Source organism: Chroicocephalus ridibundus, chromosome 5 (genome assembly GCF_963924245.1).
Source record: "Chroicocephalus ridibundus chromosome 5, bChrRid1.1, whole genome shotgun sequence".
Lineage (NCBI taxonomy): Eukaryota > Metazoa > Chordata > Aves > Charadriiformes > Laridae > Chroicocephalus > Chroicocephalus ridibundus.
Genome location: NC_086288.1, coordinates 75,438,030 through 75,462,889, shown reverse-complemented (window position 1 = coordinate 75,462,889; position 24,860 = coordinate 75,438,030). Strand labels below are relative to the sequence as shown.

At 39.9% G+C, this 24,860-nt stretch overlaps 1 long non-coding RNA gene across 3 annotated transcripts in view; it reads right to left on the bottom strand.

Annotated features, from left to right (window-relative positions):
- Nucleotides 1–500: 500 nt before the first annotated feature.
- LOC134516253 (uncharacterized) overlaps nt 501–24,860 on the bottom strand; it is a 98,772-nt gene continuing 74,412 nt past the window's right edge. For all 3 annotated transcript variants that reach the window (XR_010071263.1, XR_010071264.1, XR_010071265.1), the window contains exons 2-5: nt 18,747–18,904; nt 7,884–8,010; nt 1,911–2,022; nt 501–938 (exon numbers count right to left, since the gene is read on the bottom strand). This is a non-coding gene — a long non-coding RNA (uncharacterized LOC134516253). The remainder of the gene's footprint in view (nt 939–1,910; nt 2,023–7,883; nt 8,011–18,746; nt 18,905–24,860) is intronic.

The window sequence follows — 24,860 nt, the reverse complement described above, 5'->3', positions numbered from 1 at the left end:
ATTTGAATTGCATTTTCCTGCATAAATTACTTATATGGCTCAAAGTCAAAGTGTGGACCAATGCTATATTCAAGAGAATGCAGGAGTAGCCACATTCACGGCGTGCCTCCTGGCACCCCCACCCTCCAGCTCGAACAGATGCTTTCTCACAGCTGAGAAGCAGTCTGCACGGGGGGGCTCCTCACAGTCTGGGTGGGCTTTCGGGAACAAACCTGAGGCTTCACTGATTGCAAGAAAAACAAATCTGGTCCCAAGAAGTGCCTCTGAAAGGCCCAGCGAGTCTTGCTTGCTTGTCCCTCGAAGCAAAGTGTTTTGAAGAATTGTGCCCAACAGAGAGAGAGAGACTCTAATGACAGGGGTAATTCTGCTCCTCCTTACTCTCAGGAATCATCTCCTCAAGCAGTTTTTGTCCTCTTTATTTTTGTCCTCTTCACACACCCTTTTCCAGCATACTGTTCAACCTGACATTTCCTCAAAAAAGGAAGCTTTTTTGAATCAAAAGCTCCTTTTTTCAAGTAACTACATGAATCTCAGCAGTTCTCAGTGCTGGTCTATGTCCATAGCTACTTCTTCCCAATGATTCTGTCCATGTTTACATCCATAATTCAGTAAAGTTGCACGTTTAAGAGATTGTATGATGTTGGCCCAAAGGCCAAGAGAAAAGACCAATGGTATGTTTACTCATGTCCCACATCTTCTGCCATTTTTTTATGCTGTTCTAAAACAGCATTGCTCTAAAACACCATTGCCGGATGGTGACCAGAACGTATTTTTTTGTTGCCTGATGTTCCCAGAGTCTTTGAAACTTGTAGCTGTTCATTGGATCTTGGAACCGGATTTTGTTGTTCACTACTGTTTACTGTTTATATAAATGGCTTTCCAACATATTGTCCATCCTTATCTTTCATCTGCTTCGGACTGCTAGGCTTCTGCTATGCCTATAAAAAAAAACAAAAAGAGAGATAAAGTCAATGTTTTTCTTCAGTACGCATGACATCTCAGAAAATGAATTGTAGCGCTGCACATTATTAGATGTGCAGGTAATGATGTATTCCCCCTGCCAAACTCTACAGAGATAATAAAAATTACATGCTTGTTGCAGACACACTAATTACGTGCAGTTATGGACAAAAAAAAAAAAAATTGAATCCCTTCCTGAGGTGCAGATTAGTTTGTATTGAATGCTGCCTCTGGCAAGGCATTTGTGAATTTTATTTTAATTTTCTTAGCAGCAAATTAGAAATATATTTGAAAACTATTAAATTTGAAATACAGCCAGTGAAGCTGATGAATTAAATTGATAGCGGAGTTTCTCCACCAACTATTCCTGACTGAAAGGAAGGAAATTACTTCTTTGGCTCGCATAACGTGAGTTCAGTGTTTCATATAAAAAGAGCATCTAGAGATGACAGACAAGACCAGGACCGTGCCAGCTGCTGCAGAAACATATGTAACTACAGTTTCTTTTCAACAGCTGAATAAAAAGTGACTTTGTATATACTATTTCCTTTACTATTAATAGCAAAGGAAAGTCCAGGGGGAAAAAGAAAGCCATGGCTAGAACAGGATAGGCCTCTGTCAAGCTGAAATGTCTAAATGAGCCCTAAGAAATGCAGACACATGGTCACAGGTTGCGAGCCGACTCCTGTCTGGCCTCAGCATTGCAGAGGACGTTATATTGCCGGTTCCTCCAGGCAGCCTGCTGCCTGCAAAAGTCTGAGTTTCCAGGTTTCCACTCTGTTGCACCAGATTTATTCAGCTGACAAAAGACATGCGGTTCTAATTGGTTTGTCCTAGATTTGGGACGTGGCATGGCACTGACAAAAAAATCAGTTGTAATCTTCAGAAGAATCCTTTTCAAGCTGTAAAAATGTGCAGAAACTAGATCAAACCACTAGGAACTCCCCTACCTTTTAAGAAGAAAGAGCTCTGTCGTACGTCTCAGAAATGCGGCGCTTAATTAGGAGAAAAAATGCCATGGACCTTTAGTTCCTCTGTGAATGTACCTATTAGTAGCTGTAGCTACAAGGACCAGAAAACAAAAGCAGAAGCACCATTACAAGATGGAAAAATAGCCTTAATCTTCACCTATCCAGTGCTGGAAGGTTCTCCTTCACATGAAAAAGAGGAAAGGCTGACAGACACACAAATTCATCGAGGAATGTTTCCGTCATTTTTTTTGTGTCAAGGCAGCAGCTCGGAGCCCTGGTCCACCACTGAGGCCCGTGTCCTCAGCCCTGCACAGCAGGCAAACACGAAGGCAGCCCCTGCCCGGCTAGTCTGCAGCATTGCCAAGCTCCGCCACTTCGGTACAACAACTCTCTCGCCATGACAAAGCACCGTTCCCCACCTTTCTGCTGGCAAAAGATGTCTTACAGATGGTTCGAGACCTGGCACATGGAATCCACACAAAGGGCGCCAGAGCTCCAGCCAGGTAAGGAGGGGCAGCGGATGGAGCAGGACAGAAGAGGTGACAACACCAAAGTTTCAGCTTCATCCGGAGATGGTTACATTACTGAAGACCCAACAGGTAACTCTGGGGCCAGGTGGGACACCATGCAACCTTAGCAGCTTGTGTTCAGAAGCAAAATGGACACTGAGCTAAGACACCTTCTCCATCTGTACTGGCTAGTAGCCAGCCTAGACTACTTCGGCTGCACTAGGTTTGAGTTATGGGGAATTTTGTCTGAATTTGAGTCCCTCACAACTTCCCATTCTCCAGTGAGAGGTGCAGAGAAAGGTCAGAACCATCTGCACTGCTGACGCCAGCTCATCTTCTGTTTAATGAACTCCCTTCTAAAAAGTAAAGACCAACTGTAGCAAGCCAGGTCTAGTTAGAGCAATATGAAGCAAGATCTTGTTTTCATTCTTTCTGTTTTCAGTAGAGCTCCTACCAGCAGCAACATTGCTGGAGCAGTCAGCAGAGAGAACAATATTCATCCTTGTGCTCACCCCCTCAGTTTAAAGGAAAAGAAACTTCTGTTGCTCCTTTCTTTGCTTTGTGCATTTATGCAGGTTCATTATTTTATTCTTTCAGTTACTGCAACTTCCTCCCCTCCATAAAAACCACTGCTGGCAATGCCTGTAAGGCAGATCAGTCATTCTGGGCAGAAAGATTTCATTTGCAATTCCCATTATCATACTCAGACAAAACAACAACAAAACTCTTAAAGATATACTCATTGTTAATTATACTTATTCTATAAACAGATTGTCATTTAGCACGTCATTTAGATTACAAGAAAAAATAATGAGAAAGCATTACATAGTCAGTAAACAAAACCATCCTTTAGGCTACATTACTGTAAACCACTTTCATCTATTGGAAGAGCCTTGAAGGAACTGGCAGTCCACAGTCCAGTCAACTTCCAAACACAAATTAAATTTAGAGACAACAAAGTTCTTCTGGGGGAGAGCACAATCACTGTTTTTTAACATGCTTTTCCTCCCTCCTGCTCTGAACTCCCTTGTTGCTTTGAACTTCTGTCTTTAAAGGATTCAAACATAAGGGGAAGTTTCCATGATGCAGAAGGGACAATGGCGTGATTATAGTGAAAGCACTTTCAAAACACACAAGGAAAAACATGGTAAAAAACAAAAACAAAGAACAACTTCTTCTCTATTCCTTACTTCAGTTGGCTTAACAGTGTGTTCAAAATCTGTAGCCAGAACTACCTTTTGTTAACTGACTGTATCTCTGCAAACCTCCCCTGAGCCAAATACAAGGAAAGTGCCACAAAAGTGTTAATATAGCCAACATAATAAAAGTCAATATTCAGATATATTTTAAGAAAGCTGGTTTGGATAAACATTTTTTATGTCTCTGTCTGTTGGTACGTAAGTGAAAATTATCCAAGCTTATCCAGGCAAAGGAATCTTATACACTAGGTATTTATAAGAAGTTATATTGAGCATTATTTTTTCTAGCTAATCATTTGGTCCAGTTTTGCTTTTTAGGTGTCTGAGTTGCCCAGCTTCACCTTGAATTTAATAAGCTACATATACAGCACTCTGGTTTGGTCAGATAGCCTTCCCTCCCAGCCTTCTCTGTTTACTTGTTACACAAGGTAACTACCCTTATCAGAAAGGTACTAATGAGAACAAATATTAACTTAAATCTCTTTAAAACTGGAAGAGAATAAATCAAAAGAGATTTGCAGCACGACCCTGCAAACTAAGGTTTCAGAGATGAACAGGGAGTAAAAAACTGCCAATAAATGAGGTGCAGTTACAAACCTCTTAAAAGCCCGTTCGAGCTAAGTAAGGCAGGGGAAACAGTTTTGCTTCCACACCATTCTGGGGCAAGACAAGAAAGTCCACAAAAAAGACCTGTAGCAAGTTCCCATGATTTGCCACATATTTGTGGACTACTAAGAAAGTGGATGATAAAAGGGATTAATTCCTGCTTTACATATTCTACTAATAAAATGGCAAGGTCTTATGGAACAAACACAACAGCTGCAAATTATGTAATTACGTATCTGTATGCAAATTTGCAGACATCTCATAAATGTTGGAATACTATTTGCAATGCTAATTAAGTGCCTTTTATTGCCTCTGCATAATTCCTACATGCGATCTTGTGCCAGATGTCATTGTAGCTTGCAAAACCTTTATTGTCAGGTTAGCTGAGGTAGCACACATTAACGCTGCTCATAAAAATCCTATTTTTAATTAAATTACCTGCGGTGTCCCAATAATTTCTCATTGTCTTCCTGTCCAAATCGGTTGGTTGATTTCTGTTTTCAAATTGCACAACTGACTCACAACTTCCAAAAGCATGGAAGACTTTCTGCCCCACCTCAGCAAAATTAAAATGAAAAAAAAGGAAAAAAATACAGGAAAAGTTAACATCTCCAGAAGCCAATATCAGATCCTCATGGACATTGAACAGGGAGCAGCACAGGAGAAAGACAAACAAGGGATACTGATTTTGACAAACGTGAAGTGTCTCAGAGCAGAAAGAAGATATACGGAGATTGCAATCAACTAGTGGCATCAGTGAATCTCTCCTCTGGATTGCAACTATTATGTTCAGTGTGTAAGGTGTAAGCCAGGACCCTATTTCCTCCTGACGAAAGCCCCAGTTTGAACAATGTCTTCCACATACATTTCTTGATCTCAGGCCAAACGGCTGAGCAGGGAGGCCAAGGAAAAAACAACAGCGAGAAGAAACAAAACAAGAAAATTAACCATTTCTTCCAGTGAAAAAACAACTGTCAATTTGTTACTGGTAGTAGTACAGGATCCCATAAAGTATAAATAGAGCAACAAAACAAGTACTTCACTTCTAACAATGTCTTGTTAAAACAAGCTAGTAAAAACTTTTATGATGTCCTTGATTTAGACCACTGTCCTACAAGACTCAAAGCCATGAAGCCCCAGCAGACCTTTCCCAGGCAGTTATGGGAGTGCAATCATTTTAATGGCTTAGCTGGCCAATTTTTTCCGACTGAACAAATTTGTCTTCTGCAGCAGCAGGATACCCTTTTGTGTGTCTTCCCATCCTGACTAGGCTTCTCAACACACTCATCAAAGACCTCAGCGCTGAGTGAGTAATACTGTACTCTACAGAAGGCATTTTACCCACAGTTCAGCGTGAACCGTGAAATCAGACTTCTCCATGAAATAAACAAACATTATTATAGGCTTGCCACAAAGCTGAACCTTCCAAAATACCTGGTTATATGGAGTTTATTACACCACTTGCTGATGGAAGCACTTTTTGACAAAGTATATAAAATTACACTTGGCACAAACTAGTCACAGTAGCTTATCTCGCTCAGCTCAGAATAAAGCTGGGACTGTGGATCAAGCTCTAGCCTTTTTTTCCATCTTCCACCTCATGGTATTTTCCATCAAAATGACTACTTGTGAGATTTAGGACTATCGGTGTTAAATCAGAAAGGCTTCTGGGGTCAAATCCAACTGTAAAGGATAGCATCATCCAATTGTACTTCAGCTTGAGGGTGGGGGGGGCCTGCGTAACCCAAGTGGACGAAAGGTGCAGTCAATAGGAACATTTTTTTGAAGGAGCTGGTAGAGACAACAATCTGCAATAAACTCCGCCAGATCAAAACTTGTAATAAATCAGGGCTGACAAACATGATTTAACAAGTTATCCATTCAGAACATTAAGGAAATCTACCTTGCTTTCATCTGACTGAGCACTGATTTTATCGACAAGCCTTATCTGACAATTCCTCTTCATTGCCAGCTGGCTAGGAGCTTGGTATCTGAACTGGAAAACAGAAGGAGGACTCTAGAATTTATACCATATGCGTGTCAGTTCTCCACAGGATTGATCCTTTAGGAGAATTCAAGTCCCTCTGTGCTTGGATTTGGAAATATTATTGTCATTTCATGGGTTTAATGAGGATTAAGTTACTCACAGGATTCTTGTGGATTCCACTGCTCTCTGTGCTTTTGTTTCTTCCTGTTTTCCTGGCAGTCAGGTTTTATTTTGAAAGATTTTGAAAATCTAAGTTTTGTACTGCAGCAGAGAGTTTATGAATAATTGTTCAAGAACAGTCTATTCACTAATTCACTTCTTGGTATCTGCAATTAACCAAGAGGTAGCCACGGCCTCAACTCCTCTAGCCTCCCAAGCAATGTGCCACCCAGAGGACAGGTAAAACCTTTTCCTCTCAAATGATTCAAATTCTGAGGAACAAAGTAGAAGAGGAAGTCAGAAATGGTCACTGAACTACCACTTCTACATCTACGGCTATTAACCATTATTAAAGCACTAGGTTACAGAATGGCGCGGATCTCTAAAATAAGGAATAAACCATATGAGCTGAAAATTAATCTAAGTTTTAAAAATGTTTGCATAACAGGAGCATAGTTCTGTTTCACAAGAATCTCTGCAAGATAAAAACTATGAAATGCGCATATACCAAATGCAAATAGTTGAATGTTACGGACGTGTGTTCTTGAGATTTGAGATGTTGACTTTTTTCAAATCTATCCTTATACTGTGATTTCTCATCTTATTTAACTGTATGGTTATTAAATCTAACTGCTAATGATCTGAGCTGCTTTAATCGGATGTAAATCATACAAAGAAAAATGAAAGATACTCAAGCCAATTTTTTAAAACTCTGTTCATGGTCTCTTCCCTTTTTTCTATTATTTTTTTTCTTGACAGTCTTATTCAGTTTTATAATTTCTAGATTGATAGATCACAGATTTACCATTTCAGTCTGGATGTTTCCAACTGAAAATTCCATCTCTCTATGGATTCTCATTACAGATATCCTGCTACTGGTTTGGATTAAGATGGTCAGTATCTTAGCAGTTCTACCAAAATTCTCCTTCTTTACTCTTTTTTAGTAACTACGCACACCAGTTTTTTTCAAACAAGTGCACATGGAGCACATACAAATGATATATCAAAGTAAATCGTTAGTAATAATAAACTACTGCCATTACAGTATCAACCTAAATTTATAAAGCACGGTTTAAATGACAGCTACAAGTTTTCTGCATTCCAGAAAATCAAGTTACATATTTGAGGGTGACCAAAGTCCAAAATCTGGACTTAACTATCTAATTGTAGGTAACCAAGTCTTAAGCTATTGGTCCAAATGGAAATCATTGCCTGATCTTGATTCACTTACTTTCAGCCCCATAAATTTTACTACTTCTTTGCCAAAAGTTCTACTACAGGGTGTCATGCAGATAACATTCATACACCGTTTTTCACTGTCATCCATGCGCTCATTATCTAAGGAAAGGCTTTTGATCTTGCCAGCAACGTCATAGAGATTTTCGTATATGCACTGGCTCTTTCCTCTTCATTTCTGTCTGTAAAGTGAGACCAGAAACCAAATTAAGGTCAATCAATAATATTCCTTACACATTAACTTTGTTTTCCTTACCCCGTAATTTTGTTTCCAATAAAAGCAGCTACTGCTGGCCAGGAACATTTGCAGTGAGTCTAAATGACTTGGGCACACATTCCTTGAGCTCTTTGAACAACCGTTTTGGGGAGGTTTCTGATTGATCCTATAAAACAAAACAAAACACTTCAAAAATTTGTTAGAATTAAAAATGAGATATTGGATTATACTACCCGTTCCTCTTTAAAAAATAAATTTAGATGATTTCAAGTGAAGCCGAAATCTGAAACCAAAGTAGCTGTGTCACATTTTGACAAAACTGAACTGAAATATATAGGTTTTTCCTATTCTTTTATCGGCCAAAAATGAACAATTCAAGAGGCTGAAGTCAACCTCGGCAGTTTTCATAAAGAAAAGCTTGTTTCCTGAAAAAATTCACTTGGATTCCCGTAACTCCGATTACAAATTAGTGGGGTTTGAGCAGTTAATTTCTTTTATCACCTCTGAAAACGTCATCTGAAGTTATCATAGGTGTGTTAAAAGATAACAAATATCACCAAAGCAATCTTGAATGGCAGCGACTTTCAGAGTAGTAAGATCTAAAGTACAAATTAATTTGGGTTACTGCTCAGCTGCTTCCCAGCAAGCTGGCTCCAGGAACTCTTTGCTCCTTTGAGATCATTCTGTTCTATTTATTTCTTTTTAGCAAGAAAAATTCCCCTTCAGTGGTGTTGCTAAAAGTATATCCAAGAAGATTTATGAATTATTAATAGGGAGGCTTCATACAATCAGATGATAAATCTAAGGGTTATTCAAATTGCTAGGATTAGCACAAGCCAGCCGATCATATTTTGAGATTAGTCTTCCCTGCAGCAAAGATTTTTGCACTTCTATTAGAAAGAGAAAAATGTATTTTTTTAATACTTCAAGAAAGACTTGTATGTGCGGTAGCCTGGCCATGTATAACAGTTTAGAAGCAGCGCTCCAGAAAGCAGGGAACTAGAATGGGAACCTGACAGCCATGGCTCCCAAAAGGTGTGAACTCATCTAACTTGCTTTTTCTATATACCTAAATAATAAAAAAAAAAAATACAGGAGACACAAGTATGGACGAGGTTTGAGAGCGGCTGAAAGGATGAACCTGAATTGTGAGTATAAGACTCCAGGAAGAAAGGTCCTGTCGTAACATAGTGATTTATTTATTTCCTAAAAGAAATTCTAAGGGGAAGCATCAAAAATCTATTGGATTGGGACACAATATCTGCATTTTAATGTGGAGCTCTGTAGTACAATACTCGGAAATTCAGACAGACTTGCCCCAAAGCCTCACACAATAAAAACACCTGAAGACTCAGCAATAACCTAGACATGACCTCATATTTGTGATGAAATACTGCGCACAGTAGGAAAGCTGAGGATACATTTTGAATTTTCCAGTGAAGCCTGCAAAATTGTGAATTGAAAAAGGTAAGTTTAAGAGGAATTGGGATACAAATCAAGCTTTTTGAAATTTATCAAATAGAGGTACCACTTGGCCATTTTTATCTCCCACAAAAAGCAGACAAGATTAGGAACACAGATGTTTTAATATGGAAGTCACATAAGGCCAGGGAGAGCCCTGGGATCTTTTTCAACTTTCAGACACGAAAAAGAAGTCACAGCATATGACTAAAAGTGAAAGATACTCCCCAGCTGTTTTTTAAAAGCTTCCAAAAATAAACCTCAGACTCAGCCAATGTTAATAGGGTCAGAATTTCCACGCCAAGCAGCGATACCAAGGGGACTGAAGAAGAGGGATGTAGTTCTAATGTACTAATAATGACTTGTCTCCTTAGATTGTTATAAAATGTCAGGCATCCAGTTCTTCAGCCTTTGTGCCCGCATACTCACAGGAGTCCTCTGCTGCGAGCAGGACAACTTGTACAGCAGAACCAGGAGTAACAGAAGCACAAAGGGACTCCATGAGAAGATAATATTTGCCAGACATCCAGCCTTTCCTCATACACACTTTCAACTGCGCAGTACTCGAAGCTGTGGAACTGACAGCCCCGTGCTGCAAGGCTTTGGAAAAGAGCATACGTAAGAAGTTGAGGAAAAATCTGACATATCCTTCCAATTTTGCTGTAAGGAAGTTATTTGCATTGTTTCATAAATCTGGTGCACGGCCTGGTCTTTCTGTAAGTCTGACAGACATCATGGCTTCATACTTCATGGCTCCTTTTTCCTTCCATATTCTGGTGTGGCGAGTCCTGAAGTCTGTCAGTAGTTTCCTGCATATGTCATGGTAATTTTACGCTGCTTTTGTTCAAATAAAAGAACTAAGATGAAAGACATACATAAAAATCATTTATCTTCAGGCTGAAAATACTGTTCAAATAATTCCTTAACTGTTCTTGCGCTTTATTCATTCTGGAAAGCAATTTTCTTCAGTTTGTTACATAAGTGTGCGATACGGGAATAGGCTTCCCATCTACGCTTCTAATGGTTTCCAAGGAGATCTGACCCACCGTTCTTACAGCTCAGGGTCAGACAGTTTTGGTCTCAAAGTCTTTTGGTGCATTAATTTGTTATTATGTTGAAGTCAAATCCATTATGGGATACAGGTAGAGACGCTTCTTCTGTCGTGCCTTTCAGCTTTCTCTTTGCTCCTTTCACTTCTGAGAGGAGAATCCACTTCCGAACCAGCTCTCTGCGTCAATACGAATCCCAGTCAGGAAAAATAAGATTTGGGCTTTTTCAAATGCAGTTACCCCTATGTTTATTGAGTGCATTAACGCTGACATATCTTTACAATAATTATAAAAGAAAAAGAACCTCAGAATACAAACAGGTTGATCGTGTCCCTCTCTGCAGTAGAGGTGACCTTAATTTTGTTAAACGTGTCCTGGAGGGAGTGAGAGACAACTTGCTGGTAAATCTCAGCTACGGCACGCCCACCTGCAAACAATCATCATCACTTCGTTCATGTACTAAAAATCACCTTCTGCTTCTCTTTCTCAAACAGAATAGCATACCACTAATAAGAGAGGCAAAGTCAGAAGGTCCCCAAAGGTTATGAAGGCAAAGGAACATTCTTCCTGCCACCGAGTGTTTCCTTAATAAGATTAACACTGTCTCTTGCTTCACCCGTGCCGGTCCCACCCGTACACAGATTCTGATGCAGAGGACAATTAAGCAAGGGAAGGTCACTCTGCTAATTTCCATCCCCTCTGAAGGAGCTTCAGACACAGTTGGAAATGTGTGCATTCTTGAGAATCCTGAAAACATTAAATCCCTCCCCAGACACTGTAACTGAACTCTTGCAAATTTCCAAAAGCCGCTCTGTGTCTTAATATAATTAGAGCAATCTTGGTATCCTGGCTTCCTGCAGCTGTTCCGTACCACCGCAAGTAACCTGTCTGAAAATTCAGCTCCTTGGTAGGAAGAGAAGACTGACAGATGGTGAATAAATTCAAGGCTAGTTTATTTTTATAACTGGAAAATAACTTTCAGACATCCTGGTGGTCCACAGATTGTTTCCAGGTCTTTTCTATTTTAATGAAATATAAAATATGACTTGGATTCATGATCGAGCAATTTAATTTTAGCCAAATTGCAGAGAAAAGTAAATGCCAGCTCTTATTCTAAACTTTAACCTTCTGAGCCACTGAGACATTTATCTTATGCAAAAATTATTACAATAATAATAATACTTTCTGGTTTACAACTGATTTACCAGGAAATTAATATTTGGTTTTATGAACACATTAAGCAGATGGTACCTATTGTTGAAATTATCCATAAAAGTGCATGTATTTGGACTTGGTTACAGTGTAACGCATGAGACACTTTTAAAGAGACTGGTGTGGTTGGTTTTTCTTTTTTTCTAACAAGTCATTTTAAGTCTATAGCATGCAACCTTGGAGTTAACTGTGGTGACTCCGTAGTTACAGTAATTTAAAAATGACTGACTTAATCGTTTTCCCTCATAAGGTGGAAAGAAAAGAGCAGTATTAATGCAAACAGCTTACACAGTTGTTAGACTTCTGGTCTGTCAAGAGTTTCATCAAAATCACTGATAAACTGAATAGTTGTTACAAAAGTTAAAGAACAGAGTGGCAGCTTCTGGCTTCACTGACGTTAACACTCGACTTCCCTTTAGTTCCTGCAAAGCTTTAAGCTCATCTTCAGATAGAAGTCTTGGAGCTATGGAGTATCAAATCAATCCTATATTCCCTAAAACTTTACACACTATTTAAGGACAGTGCAGGAGCATATACAGCATTAAATAGCATCTTTGCCTGCAGTCCCAACAGCAGTCTTGTTGTTGACTTTGTTCCACTTCCAAATTAACAGATACAGAAAATGGACCTGGTACTTGTAAGGTAACTGGGAACCCTATCGCCTTCGCAGGTGAAGAAAGACTAGAGAAATCACTTGGGTATTAGAAATGTCTACAAGCCATCTTTTTATTTCCATCACGTAAAGTCAAGCAAAAGCTGGAAATAATTTTTAAGAACAACTTCACACTTCATTTAACGAAATCCTACCACTGAAAGCAATGGTTAAAGAAACTATTGCTCAACTCGATGTGATTGTATACACACCTGTATGTAATCTGATCCTTCTTACACACACTAAATGCAACTTTATCAGAGATTTTCCAAGCTATATGACTAAAGCTAAGGTTCTAAAGCCACCTAAAAAGAGGTCAGTGGCCTGATTTTCAAAAGTGGTGATTCCGCCATCCCTTCTTAACGGCTTTGCTGCAGAAATATCAAAGCAACTAGATGAAAATGTTTGTGCGATTTAGTCAGAAAAATAAGACCTCTGCGAACCACTGAGTGCTCAGCAGAGTGGAAAATCAAACTAACAAATCAGGTATCTACATCTAAACACAAGAACTTGATTTTAGGCACAGACCCACGCCTCCTGACCTCTGACATTTAATCTCATTCCAGGCTTCTCCTCTGCTATACAGAAAGGGATCCAGATACAGAAGGCAATTCAGATGTTACTTGGACCCCGTCTATCCTAACCAGAAGGGGAACTTAATGAGATGATAGGTAGATGTTCCTAATTTAGGTGTCTCGATTAACTGCCTAAAGTTAAGTTGGGTAAATTCACACTAAGTTTGGAAAATCTCAGATGCACTCTCTAAACCAGAAAAATAAATTCACTTAAAGGTGTTGCACTTACACAAATGTAGAAAGATCCCCAGAAGACTTATAAAAGCCCGTCTTAATTATGATTAGATGCAACAAAAAAAATGTAGCATTCACTCTGTTTCAAAAAAGATGTATAAAGCAGAAAATCCCGACTGAGTCAGTCCATAAATTTGTGGCAATTTAGTATAACCTCTCAATATGCAAGTGATGGATAAACCACTGAGAACCATCGACCTGGAAACCTGGAATCCTCCGCTCCGAAGTGGTGACAGGCAGCCCGCTGAGGAGGTCGGGCAGGAGAACTGGCAGGAGCCCCGGCAGGTTTCTGATTAAAAAGTCCAGCTGGAACAGCTCAGTCAAAAGCTGAGCCACCAACACACAAATGACCGCTGGGAAGTTCTTTGGTGTGTTCTGATTTTCGTATTTATAAGACCCAATATTGCTTCTGGCTTACGGAAGATGGCATGCTACTTCAATTAGACAGGACGCATCACAAACCACAAGTAGTAATCTATCGATCGGAGGAGCTTTCAAATCAACCTGGCCTCTCCTCAGGATAATTATTTGCAGACACATTTAGCTGCAAACTATCTGGGTGTGCGCAGGCTGACTTCACTGGATGCAGTGGTATCTCCAAGTTTCTTGACAATTCTGGGCAGTTTCTTACAAGTTACTGACAAACATGGTGGGTACCTAAGACAAAACATCTTGTGACCAGGTGCCCACCTGACCCTGAACCGATTCTTCTGTACCACACAGTGGTCCCTCGTCTGAGCACAAATCTAATGAAGTGCGTGTTTAGTTTCTGGTTTAACATCTTTGCCTGCATGTCCTCTGCAGCAATTAAGGACTTGCAATATTTAGGTCCTCTCCTTAAAAAGCAACTCCATTTTTTCCCAGGACCAGACTGGTTTTCTGTGAGGCTCTAGAATATGCTTCTACCATCAACCACTGTAGCGCTTGCAATTCTCACTTTCCCAGGATGTTTATGTCTAAACACTTATACTTTTTTTAATTTTTTCAGGTGACCGGGGGAACAAAGAAACCTACCTGTACCCAGACTGCATTAGAATGTGTCCTTCCTAGCAGTTCAAAAAAATACATGCTTAAATACAAACTTCATTTACGCTGAGATGGGTATTCCAGGCACTTTGCAGCACGGAAGACTTCCATTCTGTTGTCATTAAAGCTTGGGTATTCACATTCTGCTTTCCTTTTTGTCCCCGAGGAAAAGCAGCTATTGTTTATCTCCTCAAATGAGAAATACATTTGAAGACACAGAATGATTGTCGCACTACAGCACCGAAGAGGGGGAAATCATCCTTAGTGTATCAGGGAAGGCTTTGTCCCTGGCTTCAATAGCTCAGGAATTTTCCATTTGATCACTTTATTTCTTCACTTTATACACGGTAATAATTGGCACAAACCACCCTGTGAATGAAGGCCCACTAAAATAAGCTGTGAACCTCCCAATGATTACACCGTGGCCTGATTCTGACACTTGAAACAACAATATGAAGCAAAGATTCAATCTTTCATAGCCGCTGGTGAGCTAAGCCTGGACTTGAACAAGAAATACACCATAAAGTTGTATTCCCTATCAACTCCTGGAAGTAAGGCCCTTCAGCAAGGGTAATTTAGCACTGAAATTACATTGTCTTTTCTTGGAAATCTCTGTGATCTTCACCATCTGTTTCATGCGATAAAATAAAGTTGTTGATTTGATGCTGTATCTTCTATGTCAGAATAAAGGCCAGTTCCAATTTGCATCAAGCGGCAAAAAAAGAAAGAAGTAATTATAAATTATAATGAAAACAAGCACATGCTTTTCCACATTTTAATGAAGCAAAGGTAGCTGTGCTGGTTTACAGCTCCAATCAAATTCAGATCACGTTAGCTGGATTTTTCAGTTTCAGACGAGTACGGCTGTAGCAAGCAGGTATAGTAAGAGCTCTAATGAGTTTCCTCACCACATAAAAATTATCCAGCAAGCAGTACAAAGATCACTCAAATGAAAACAAATACTCAATAAAGCAGATAACCGACTGCAATCTTAGTTAATAAGATGGCCCCAAACTGCCCTGAAAAAATGCCAAAGCAACTAAATATAAATGTTCATCTTTGTTAGCAAAGGAAGAAAAACTTCGATAATGTTCTGGAGAACTTCTATACTGTTTTATGGGAGTCTGAAGTACTTTAAAAATAATCAACTATTTTATGTTGCAGTTTCTGGCTTGAAGTTTTATTTCAGCTTTGAATCTGATGGTTTATGATCTAGAGTCCTTGTTATCCTCTGAACCTGTCAGCATCAGCTTTTATTTTCTGTGTCAAAAGAGGACACTAAAATGGGACACACTGATCGCTAACACTTTTTAAAAGGTCTAGTAATTGTTAGCTGAGGATATCCTCAGCTAAACTCACAGGCATGCGTGTACACACATATATATTCACAACCACAGTCTAACGACAATATAGCAGATTTACTATATCTTTTTCATTATTATCGATCTCCCCCAGATCCTGAGATCAATAATCATGGAAGCAATCAGTCAAACAAGATTCCCAGAATCTCTCTGTAGTCTAAGAAATATTTTTTGAAAATCAAATAAATAGAATACTCCAAAGTTCTTTCTACAGTGCTTTTTTAACGCCAGTCCCCATGGAAAAGTCTAGAATACCACGCAGACAACAGAAATCCTCTGGCCAGCAAGGGACCGCACATCCCAGTGTGAATCCAGCCAAGTCAGTATTACTCTCTCCGTAACATTAAACATTGAGCGTAAATGCTTTGCTTGACCAGGACAGAAATGGTCGACCACTTAACCCTGAAAGCACAGCAGAGGGAGTGCCCAATGTGCTTTTCAAACCAGGTTGTGGGAACTGGTTACAAGGGACAGAATATTTAGTAGTTCTCCCTCACTGTGGCCAACTTATGCTTCACCTTTCTGCTGAGTCCACCCATACATGCGATGGGTTAGTGACAACAACTGGGTTTTGGAATAATAGCTGTGTTCGAACTACGCCAGCTCAATTCACAAATCCATATCTAGTTAGGTTATAATAGATAGTTTTCTAAATGGCATAAAGTAAGATGTCATTGTAAAGAATGAAGAAACAAATGCTTGTTACTCCTTAGTAACATTCGGTCGCATAAGGGTCTCACTTTCTGCAATTCCTGATTCCACATCCTCCCTGCTATTTCAGGAAGGATACTGTTATATAGAGTTATTTTTAAGTAGCACTGCTATTTAAAATTTAAAAAAAATAAAATCCTTTCTAATGGCAGGTTTTTGCAAATGGGTTACTAATAACTGAGCAGTTCCTCCTGGGAGTCTCAAAGCAGCTGAGGGAAGTGAAACACCCTGGTCCCTTTGACTCTCCAACAGAGGCAATTACCCCAGACAGCTTCCCACTGCTTCTTCCCAGAGTGAATTTTCTTACAAATACTCATAGGGTTAAGCATTGCCATGGTTGTTAACATAACTTCTCCGTACCAATGAAAGCTCCTAGAAAGGGATTTAGGCAGATGCTGACAGATGAACTCCTGGTGAACTCCCAGCAGATTCAGAGATTTGGATAAGTATATTAACTTCGATCCTTATCTAGATTTTGTGCTTCTTTCTTCCTCACCTCGTCAACAAACTTTCAGTCCTCCTTTCTTCCCAGTTACAATTCCCTGTTACCTTCCCACATGCTGACCTGTCTAACTCCCTCCTGGACCTGCCGCCTTACAGGGAGAAGGCTGACAAGGAAGCTGTCATGGGGCTGCCAGACTTCCCCACTTCAGCAGGTTTTCCATCCTCAAGGAAAGTGATTCGGCGGGTTATTCTTCCATTTCATCCCCCTCCACCTGATTTTGACAGGACAGCATAAACCCGCTGCTACGTCTCCCAGGCCTCTCACCTCTAGAAGTGAACAACTAACACTTTGAGACCTAAATGTTCCTTAAAATTGAAAAAGCAAAGACATGCCAGGCCTCCCAATCAGAACAGAAGCAAAGCAGGAAGGAAAGAAGAACAAACCACCAAGGACCACAAGAACTTCCTCTCCAGCCTCTCCTCTGCCACAGGGAAAGGACTGCACTATCTTCAATGCCAATTCAAGCCTATTCCTCTCAGAAAGCTAAAATCCACAGATTCATCCTGACGATGAAGATGAAGAATACTTATTTTGCTACCTATGTATGCCTGATACTGTTAAACATCTAGAAAAAACTGTTCTCTTTCCGAAATAACCTTTGGAGCAGAATGTAATCCATCAGGGTCACAGCAATGAAAAATCCACGAGTTTAACTTCCTCATTGCGGGCAATTTGAACTGAAACAACTCAAAGAATGACCCTCATGCATCTCCTGGCTCTTGCTGAAGGAGTGACAAAAGGAACAAGATGTGACATAACATAGAGCCAGACTCCCAAATGGACACTCACATCAGAAAACTGCAATTTCTCCAGGAATACCTAATAAACTTAAACTAAAAAGAATCTTCATGTACTGACTCAAAGCACATATTCCAGTTCCTTTCTTCTTTCTCTCACGGAGGCGCTAAGCCCCTGATTACTCCAAATATCACAAAATTAGAGGATTTCATTTTCATCTTAAGGCAGATTTCCACTGTCAGAAATCCCAGTACCGCAGAGCTCTCTGTTACTCTGTGTCAGATGACACCCACATTCCGTTCCTGTCACTGATTTATTCTGTCATCTTGAAGGAACCTGTTAAATGCTCCCTGCCTCAGTTCCTCCTTCTGATACTAATGCTTAATTCCAGGTAAGCTCTTTCATCAGATGTTGCAAAAAAGTGCTATGCAATTAGCTGATGTTATAACTAGGTCTCACTAATTCTTTTATATTATGTGTCTTTTTATAATTTTAGATGGATTTTGACAACCTTGCACAAAAAAAGGTATATTTTCTTGGCCTAGTTCAGCCTCAGAGTAACTGGTTTATGCCTCACACCTACCTCTAGAGTTTAATTTCAATATAAAGTATCTCTGATACAATAGTACTTACTTCATTAATAATGGATATCAGCAAATACATGGAAAAAAATGTTTGTTTTAGAGCTATGGGTATCATGTTTCTAGCAAGCTTTCCTATGACCAGGAACAAATAAGCTGCAAAAAGCGGACAAATATTAACAACTCTGAACTCACTTCCCAAATGTGAACTCTACGCCAGTGCACAGAGGGGGCAAATTCTGAAGCCAAGACTCTTTGTTGTCTGCCCATCTGCCCTTTCTCTCGGGGTGGAACGAGAACCCAGCGGACTATAAAAGCAGATCTGCCTGAGCTTTCCCAGGTATTTCTGCTAACACGTAGTCTTAATCTGCGTCATTCGTAATATTTCAACCGGGGCACAGATGGGATCTATTGGCATCTACAAAAGTGCACCTATTGAGAAGAGAATTAAAATAGCAAGAGATCTAGAAGCCATTTGGCGTGTTGCTGGTCTATCCTGCAATACTGTAAAGGAAAGAAAACTGAAAAACATTCCTTTGTAAAGGAATTAAAGGAATATGATACAGAGGCATAAAAAAAACCAAGAGCACATGATATTCCAAAGGAAGTAACGTGAAATTATATCCCCAGCTGTGATAATATTAGTATAGCGACCCATGACTACCTACCCAGCAAACTGGAAGTTGTGATCCTAACGATTATAGAGAAAAAGGTGCTGAAGCAGAAAAAAAAAGAGGAGGAGAAGGGGAGATAAAGTACTTTTAAAGCAAATCCAAACACAATATTTATCAACCCACCTGCTATTTGTTTCTGTCAGACCTGTCATTCAGTGATTTTAGATGAGAGATTGGAAGCAATAGCGTATGTGTCTGTTGGTGGCAGCCACAAAATTATCATTCCAGAAAGCGGCATCTCGCGGGTAGGAGAGAATCAAGGGAAATGTTGTTGCTGAGACCTGAAAATGGAAATAAGTGGGATGATTTTCAGTTACTCTGCATGCAATCTTCCATGACAAGAATGTTTGAAGGTGTTGAATGCTTAAAATGAGACACATTAAAAGTGGCAAAAATTGGCCCAAAGTTGGTCCAAATCTCACATGTCTTTTGGAAACCATAATTTACACACATCTCTCTTGCTTCAATCAGTTATTGGAGGCACATGGGGGACGGAGTTTAGTGCAAATGAAATTTAACTTCAAATAGCTGTGCACTCCCTATATACCATCTCCTCTGTCCCCAGTGTAATTTATTGCAGCTTCAAGAAATGATCTAATTTTTGCTTCCTGTATTTCCCTATCAAGCAGAAAATTTCCACGCCGTAACATAGTTGAACAGGCACCACTTATATGAGAGCCGGGAAACAAGACCAGTTTGTAATCCTTTTGCCACCTTTCTCACTGCCATATTACATAGGAAAATTTCTCAGGGACCTAGTACACCTCACTAGTAAACGGATTAAAGGAGTGTTATTTAAACTTCTAAATTCAGTACGCAAGAAGGAGAGTACACTAGTCATCTTCTCACTTCACCATGTAGAAAGATACAACAGTAACACCTGACTTATATTTCTTCATACAAAGATACTATAGATGCATTCCCACAAGCCAGAGTCAATACATCAAGGCACTGCAGACAGGAGGTATTTGGGTACCGACTTTCTTTGTCTAAATAACTGGAAAGAATTTTTGCATAGCAGAAACCTGGACTGGTGGACCTCAAAACACTTCTACAATATAAATATTAAGTGAAGAATATTGAAAGAATAGGTTTATGCTTCCTCCCCATTGCCCTTCCCCTACTCCCGAGATTAAGGAAAGTTTCTTTCTTTCTGTCTCCTTGCATACCTAACATACCTCCTTCTGCAGACCTAACTTTTACACTGGGAGTATCGGTCTACTCTAGTCCCACTGGGAGGTTTCGTTGAAGCATACAGTCAGGGACACAACGATTTTTAAATTAAAAGTCAGAAGTTTCATTTACATACATTTGCTTTGCCAAACACTAATCAAATATTGAAACTAAGCCTGGCAAAACAAACTTGATACTTGTGGATACTATGTCCATCCTTTACATAGTGTATTGTGTCCTGAGCAGGAATGAATTTCTGCGCTGGGAGAAGTCCTGATAAAAGCAACATTAACAACTACGAGCTAAATTATTACCCACTAGGTGGTTATTTTATATCCTTAATTCTCTCCTGAGGGCAGGACTTCCTCAAAGGAGAGAAGAGAGAGTGCAGATCCGTTACTGCCAAGGTAGCAAGGGAATCACAGGTGACCCCAAGGCACGAGGGCAGAGGCAGGGGAAGGGCCAGGGAGGACACCTGAGCCACCAGCCGAGTGAGGAGAACCACATAAGGGAGGCGCTGCAGAAAGAAAGGAGCAAGGGAGGCTTCTCAGCAACTCACATCACTGAAGAAGAACGTTTATGGAGGAGTCCACAGGAGCAGCAGCGGATGGCTCAGCCATGTGCAGAAAGGGGGGGCCTATATCATGTTCGAAAAAATGATGCGGGGTGCCTTGAAAAACTTGGAGATTGGGAGAGCCTGAAGGGTTTTTCTAATGTTTACATCCAAGAGATAGGATTTAACCTGCATGGACCATTTGCCATCTCACTGAGAAGTACTGACTTCACGTGTAGACTCACTGATTTCAGTAAGTTCATAACGTCCTTTATACTTAAAATGCACCAGTTACACAGAGACACAGTTCAGGGCATCAAACAGGACCTCTGTGATGGTCTGCTCTGAGCTCCTGGATTATACAGTCATAGGGCTAACCTGCATTCCTTTAATATTCCTTTAAATAACCTGCAATTCCTTTAAATAACCTGCATTCATTAAGCAAAGCATAATGTTTAGAGGAAAAAAAAACCAACACCCTTCAGTTTAAACTGCTACCTATCCATCAAGAGAGAGCATCCTTCGTGCCGCATGTATGGCACTACTGTCGCTGTAAAAAATGTTTCACTGTGAGCAAAACATACACAATGCAGCCTTGAAGAAAAAAAGGCTATTTAACTTCATTGTTCCATACTTCTTTGTTGATTAATTCCTGGGTCAAGTGTATTTATTTTTAATATATGCACACAAGATGGAAGTCATTTTAATGCATTTAAAATTACTCATATTCTTAAGAAGGGCTAGAGGGATCTTGTAGACGTAATTAACATTACAAGAACCAAGTGACAATGCTTGAGGGCGTAATAGGAAACAATGTAAAAGAACTGCCACAACAAAGCCGAAACAAAGCTATTCCGTGCAATATGGTTTCTTCAAAACTGTGCAAGAGAACTATTTTTATGTACAGTCCACACTAGGGAATGAATGAACAGAAAACAAAACACAACTCCACTACCCTTAAAAAATACATTTTCAGCAAGCCTGTGTCCACCACCCGCTAACAAATATTTCTGCTATTTCACAATAATTTCTACCCAACTGTTTTAGGAATTAAAATGCATTTTTCATCACACTGAAGGTGGTCTCTAGGCCACTTGCCTGTCTGCGGCAAATTGAAGTTTGGAGCTTCTAAAGTTGTTTAACTGGCAACTGCTCAAATGAATCGACACAATTAGCAGTTAAAGTATGTGTAATTAAAAACAAAGAAACTATTTTCCTGGAGGAGTCATTCTGAACTCCTTTTGGTACCACACTACTTTTAGTCAAGCACTGGATCAGTTCAAGTTAAGGGAAAACTGTAGAAAAGTGATCAGTAATCATTTTATTAATAACTGCATAACCCTTTTCCCAGGTTATAGTTCTTTATATATCCTTGCAATTAACGTGTTTCCTTGAAGTTATCTGCAAAGATGAAATGTTATTGATACAAATTTTTTTGGTGTCCCATCATCCAGGCAAACAAGAACCGAATCAGAAATGCGGTATGGTATTCATACAACAGACTGTGCATTAAAATGTCTGAAATGAATCTAAAATATTACTTTCAGCAGAAATACTTATATACTATGTCAGGACTCTTAGAGAAACCTTTGACTTACTGTTGCCACCACCAAGAAGAATAAGTCCTTCTTTGAAAGCTGAAGACAAAAGAAGGATGGATGGATTCCGCTAAGTTCACTGGAAAAACAAGCAAGGAAGCAGAAGGCCAATGCTTCAATCTTGTTCATAGAAGACTCAGAAGACCCCATAACCAATGGAGACCCACATGTTCCCCCATGGCCCAAGGTACGCACACCACCTTCAGAGAGAGCACCTTTCTCCTGATTCCCAGTCTGCTGTCCCAGACTTTAAACAGCCAGTCTGGTCCAGGGCTATAAAAGAGAGAGAAAGGCCAGAGATTTCCAGGGACACTGACCGGAGAACTGCAGAAGCAAAACAAAGACGTTCTGTCAATACAGAACAGGACAGTGACTCAGAAAATCCAGATGCCCTTTCTAGATGTGTAACCGATGTCCAGTGAAACTATGAACAATTATCAGACATATCCCTGCACCTCAGGCTCTCATCGGTAAGGTGGGGATAACACTCACCTACTCCTTGTTCCCTGTAGGGGAAAATGGCTATTAGCATGTTTGCCATGCAGACGGAAGCCGGGCCAGACCTTAGCTTGGAATATCTTTGTACTACAGTAATATAATAATCAAGTGCGAAAGATGTGTGAAGTTTCAAAATTAAATGGGCTCTCACAGAGGATAACTGAAATAACGCAGCAGCTATAAGGCAGAACAGACTCCTTTATTAATCTGATTTTCTGCATAACAGCTTAAGTTGTCTGCTGCCATGCCATCGTTTTTAAAGTAGAATTGCAATGCCACACAGATTGCAAATAGATAGCAATATTCATGTTCTACGAACTCCTGCTGTCCACATGAAGACAGTAATCCAGTTGCTTCTGCAAATTCAGTAATCAGAGCAAATGCATATGTAAGAAGCAAGGTACTGTCGGATCGGTGCTCTGCCTGAATTAATCTTCCAATGCACTGATTAGCCAGCTGAGTGCATAGTCAATAGTATGGTGATGAGTGTACTGTAAAATTTGATGAAGAACAGACTGTACTATTTTACTGCCTTTGTCATGGATATTGGGAAAAGAGAGATTTTACATGAAGTTATTTGGTAAAACTAGACCCCCTGAATATTATATGCATATAAAATGAGGTCATTTTCCTAGTCTCATGTAGTTTTGTAATGGCTATTTGATAGGACAACCAGCAAAAGAATTGCTTATTTCTTAAAAGCAAAACAAAACCGCAGACTGCTAAGAGTACTTCTGGAGATCTCACAGCCAAGCAGTAAAACTAACGCTACCAGGGCCTACAGACCTTTTGTTTTAGCAAAATATGTGCTGTTTCAGTGAAAAGTGTTTTCAGGTCACTCCGTGACTCAGGATTCTGCCGAACTGAGAAGTAAATCAACCAGGGAGTAAGTAGGTTTCTACCACTCTGGGCACATTTTTTCCTGCAGAGGGAGCTGATGTTAGTCCGTGGGCTATTGTCCCGAAGGAAGATATTCTCTTCACCTTCTCACTTGGCTTCTTATAAAACAGAGCAGACATCCCTGACGATACACAAGTAGGAAAACCTCATATGTTCACACCTCACGCTGGAGTTCTTGATTGCCCATTTCTTACCACTGTGATGACATGGAAGTCTAAAGGGTGACAGATACTATGAATACGTACAGGAATATAATTTTAGGTGAGTCTTCTTTAAGGAAAAAGTATCTAATTTTAAGTAGATGAAATACCAATAAGTGTGAGATTACTGGTTGAGACTACAAACCCAAGTCAAGCCCTGCTACCAAAAAACTTGTAATGAATGGAAGGGTTGGTTGTTTGGGTGTTGGGATTTTTTACCCTGGTTTCTCATGAATGATCTTAAACAAAGAACAGCAGCTCCCGGCACATTAGGCTTTGTTTGCTTACCACATGCTATTTTATGTAGACACATTGGTGCCACATCTAAAAGTCTACAGGCTTGTGAAAGGAAGGAAGGAAGGTAGCCAGGTGGTTTTTGCTTGCAGCTCTCTCCCATAGGCAAAGAATAAGGAGAGGTTGGCTGACAGGGGACCTTGGAAACAACCTTTCAAGTCTTAAGTTAAAGGGACTGAACTAATCCCTCCTGATTTCCCTTTGCTGCGTGAAATTATGCAGTGGTAAGCAGATTCCAAATTTTATAATGCCCAGGATGTTAGCTAGCGTTATACTCTTGCTACATTATATGCTGGGGTTGAAAAAAGTGCCTTAATATATATTTTTTAAAAAGTAATCTATTTTCCAGAAACTATACAGCAAATTGTACCTGCTTCACAAAGTCTTTACTGTTTCCTCCTCTTCTGTTGCAAGATTATTTCCTAAATGTAATACCGAGATTTTAATGCAATTATTTTTTCTTTATGATAACCTAAAATTCACTAATGAAAAATGATACAGATCTTTCTTTTTATTGGGTAGTTAGTCGGAATTTTTACTACTTGCTCATCATTTCCAATCCTAGCTTTTTTAACTGAATCATAGCACTATGAAGAAATGGGTCTGACTTTACCTGTAAAGTTCCAGAATCCTTTAATTAAAACCCACTATTCTGGTGTCTGCTAGATATCCAGGGCATGTTTCAACCCTGGAAAACACGAAGGAGCAGGAAAGACCTCCTCACTGGCTGATTAATAAATTACTAGAACACGCTGGCTTCACAAATGCAGAGGGGTTTTTTTTCTGTCTTTCTGCTTTAGAAGACAGGAGAGAAGGAGAAAAGCAAAGATTTCACCATCCCTTTGAATTTCAACACTCTCCAGTGCCACACACAGGCTTTCTTGCTCTCTTGGTCCTTTTGCTTCTGAGTTTGACCAACTGCAGCAAAGATGGGGAAGGAGCGGGCTCCATGGGCTGATCTCTCATTAGGGTGGTATTCATCACCCCATGAACTGCATACTCAGGAGCTTTCTGGGACCTC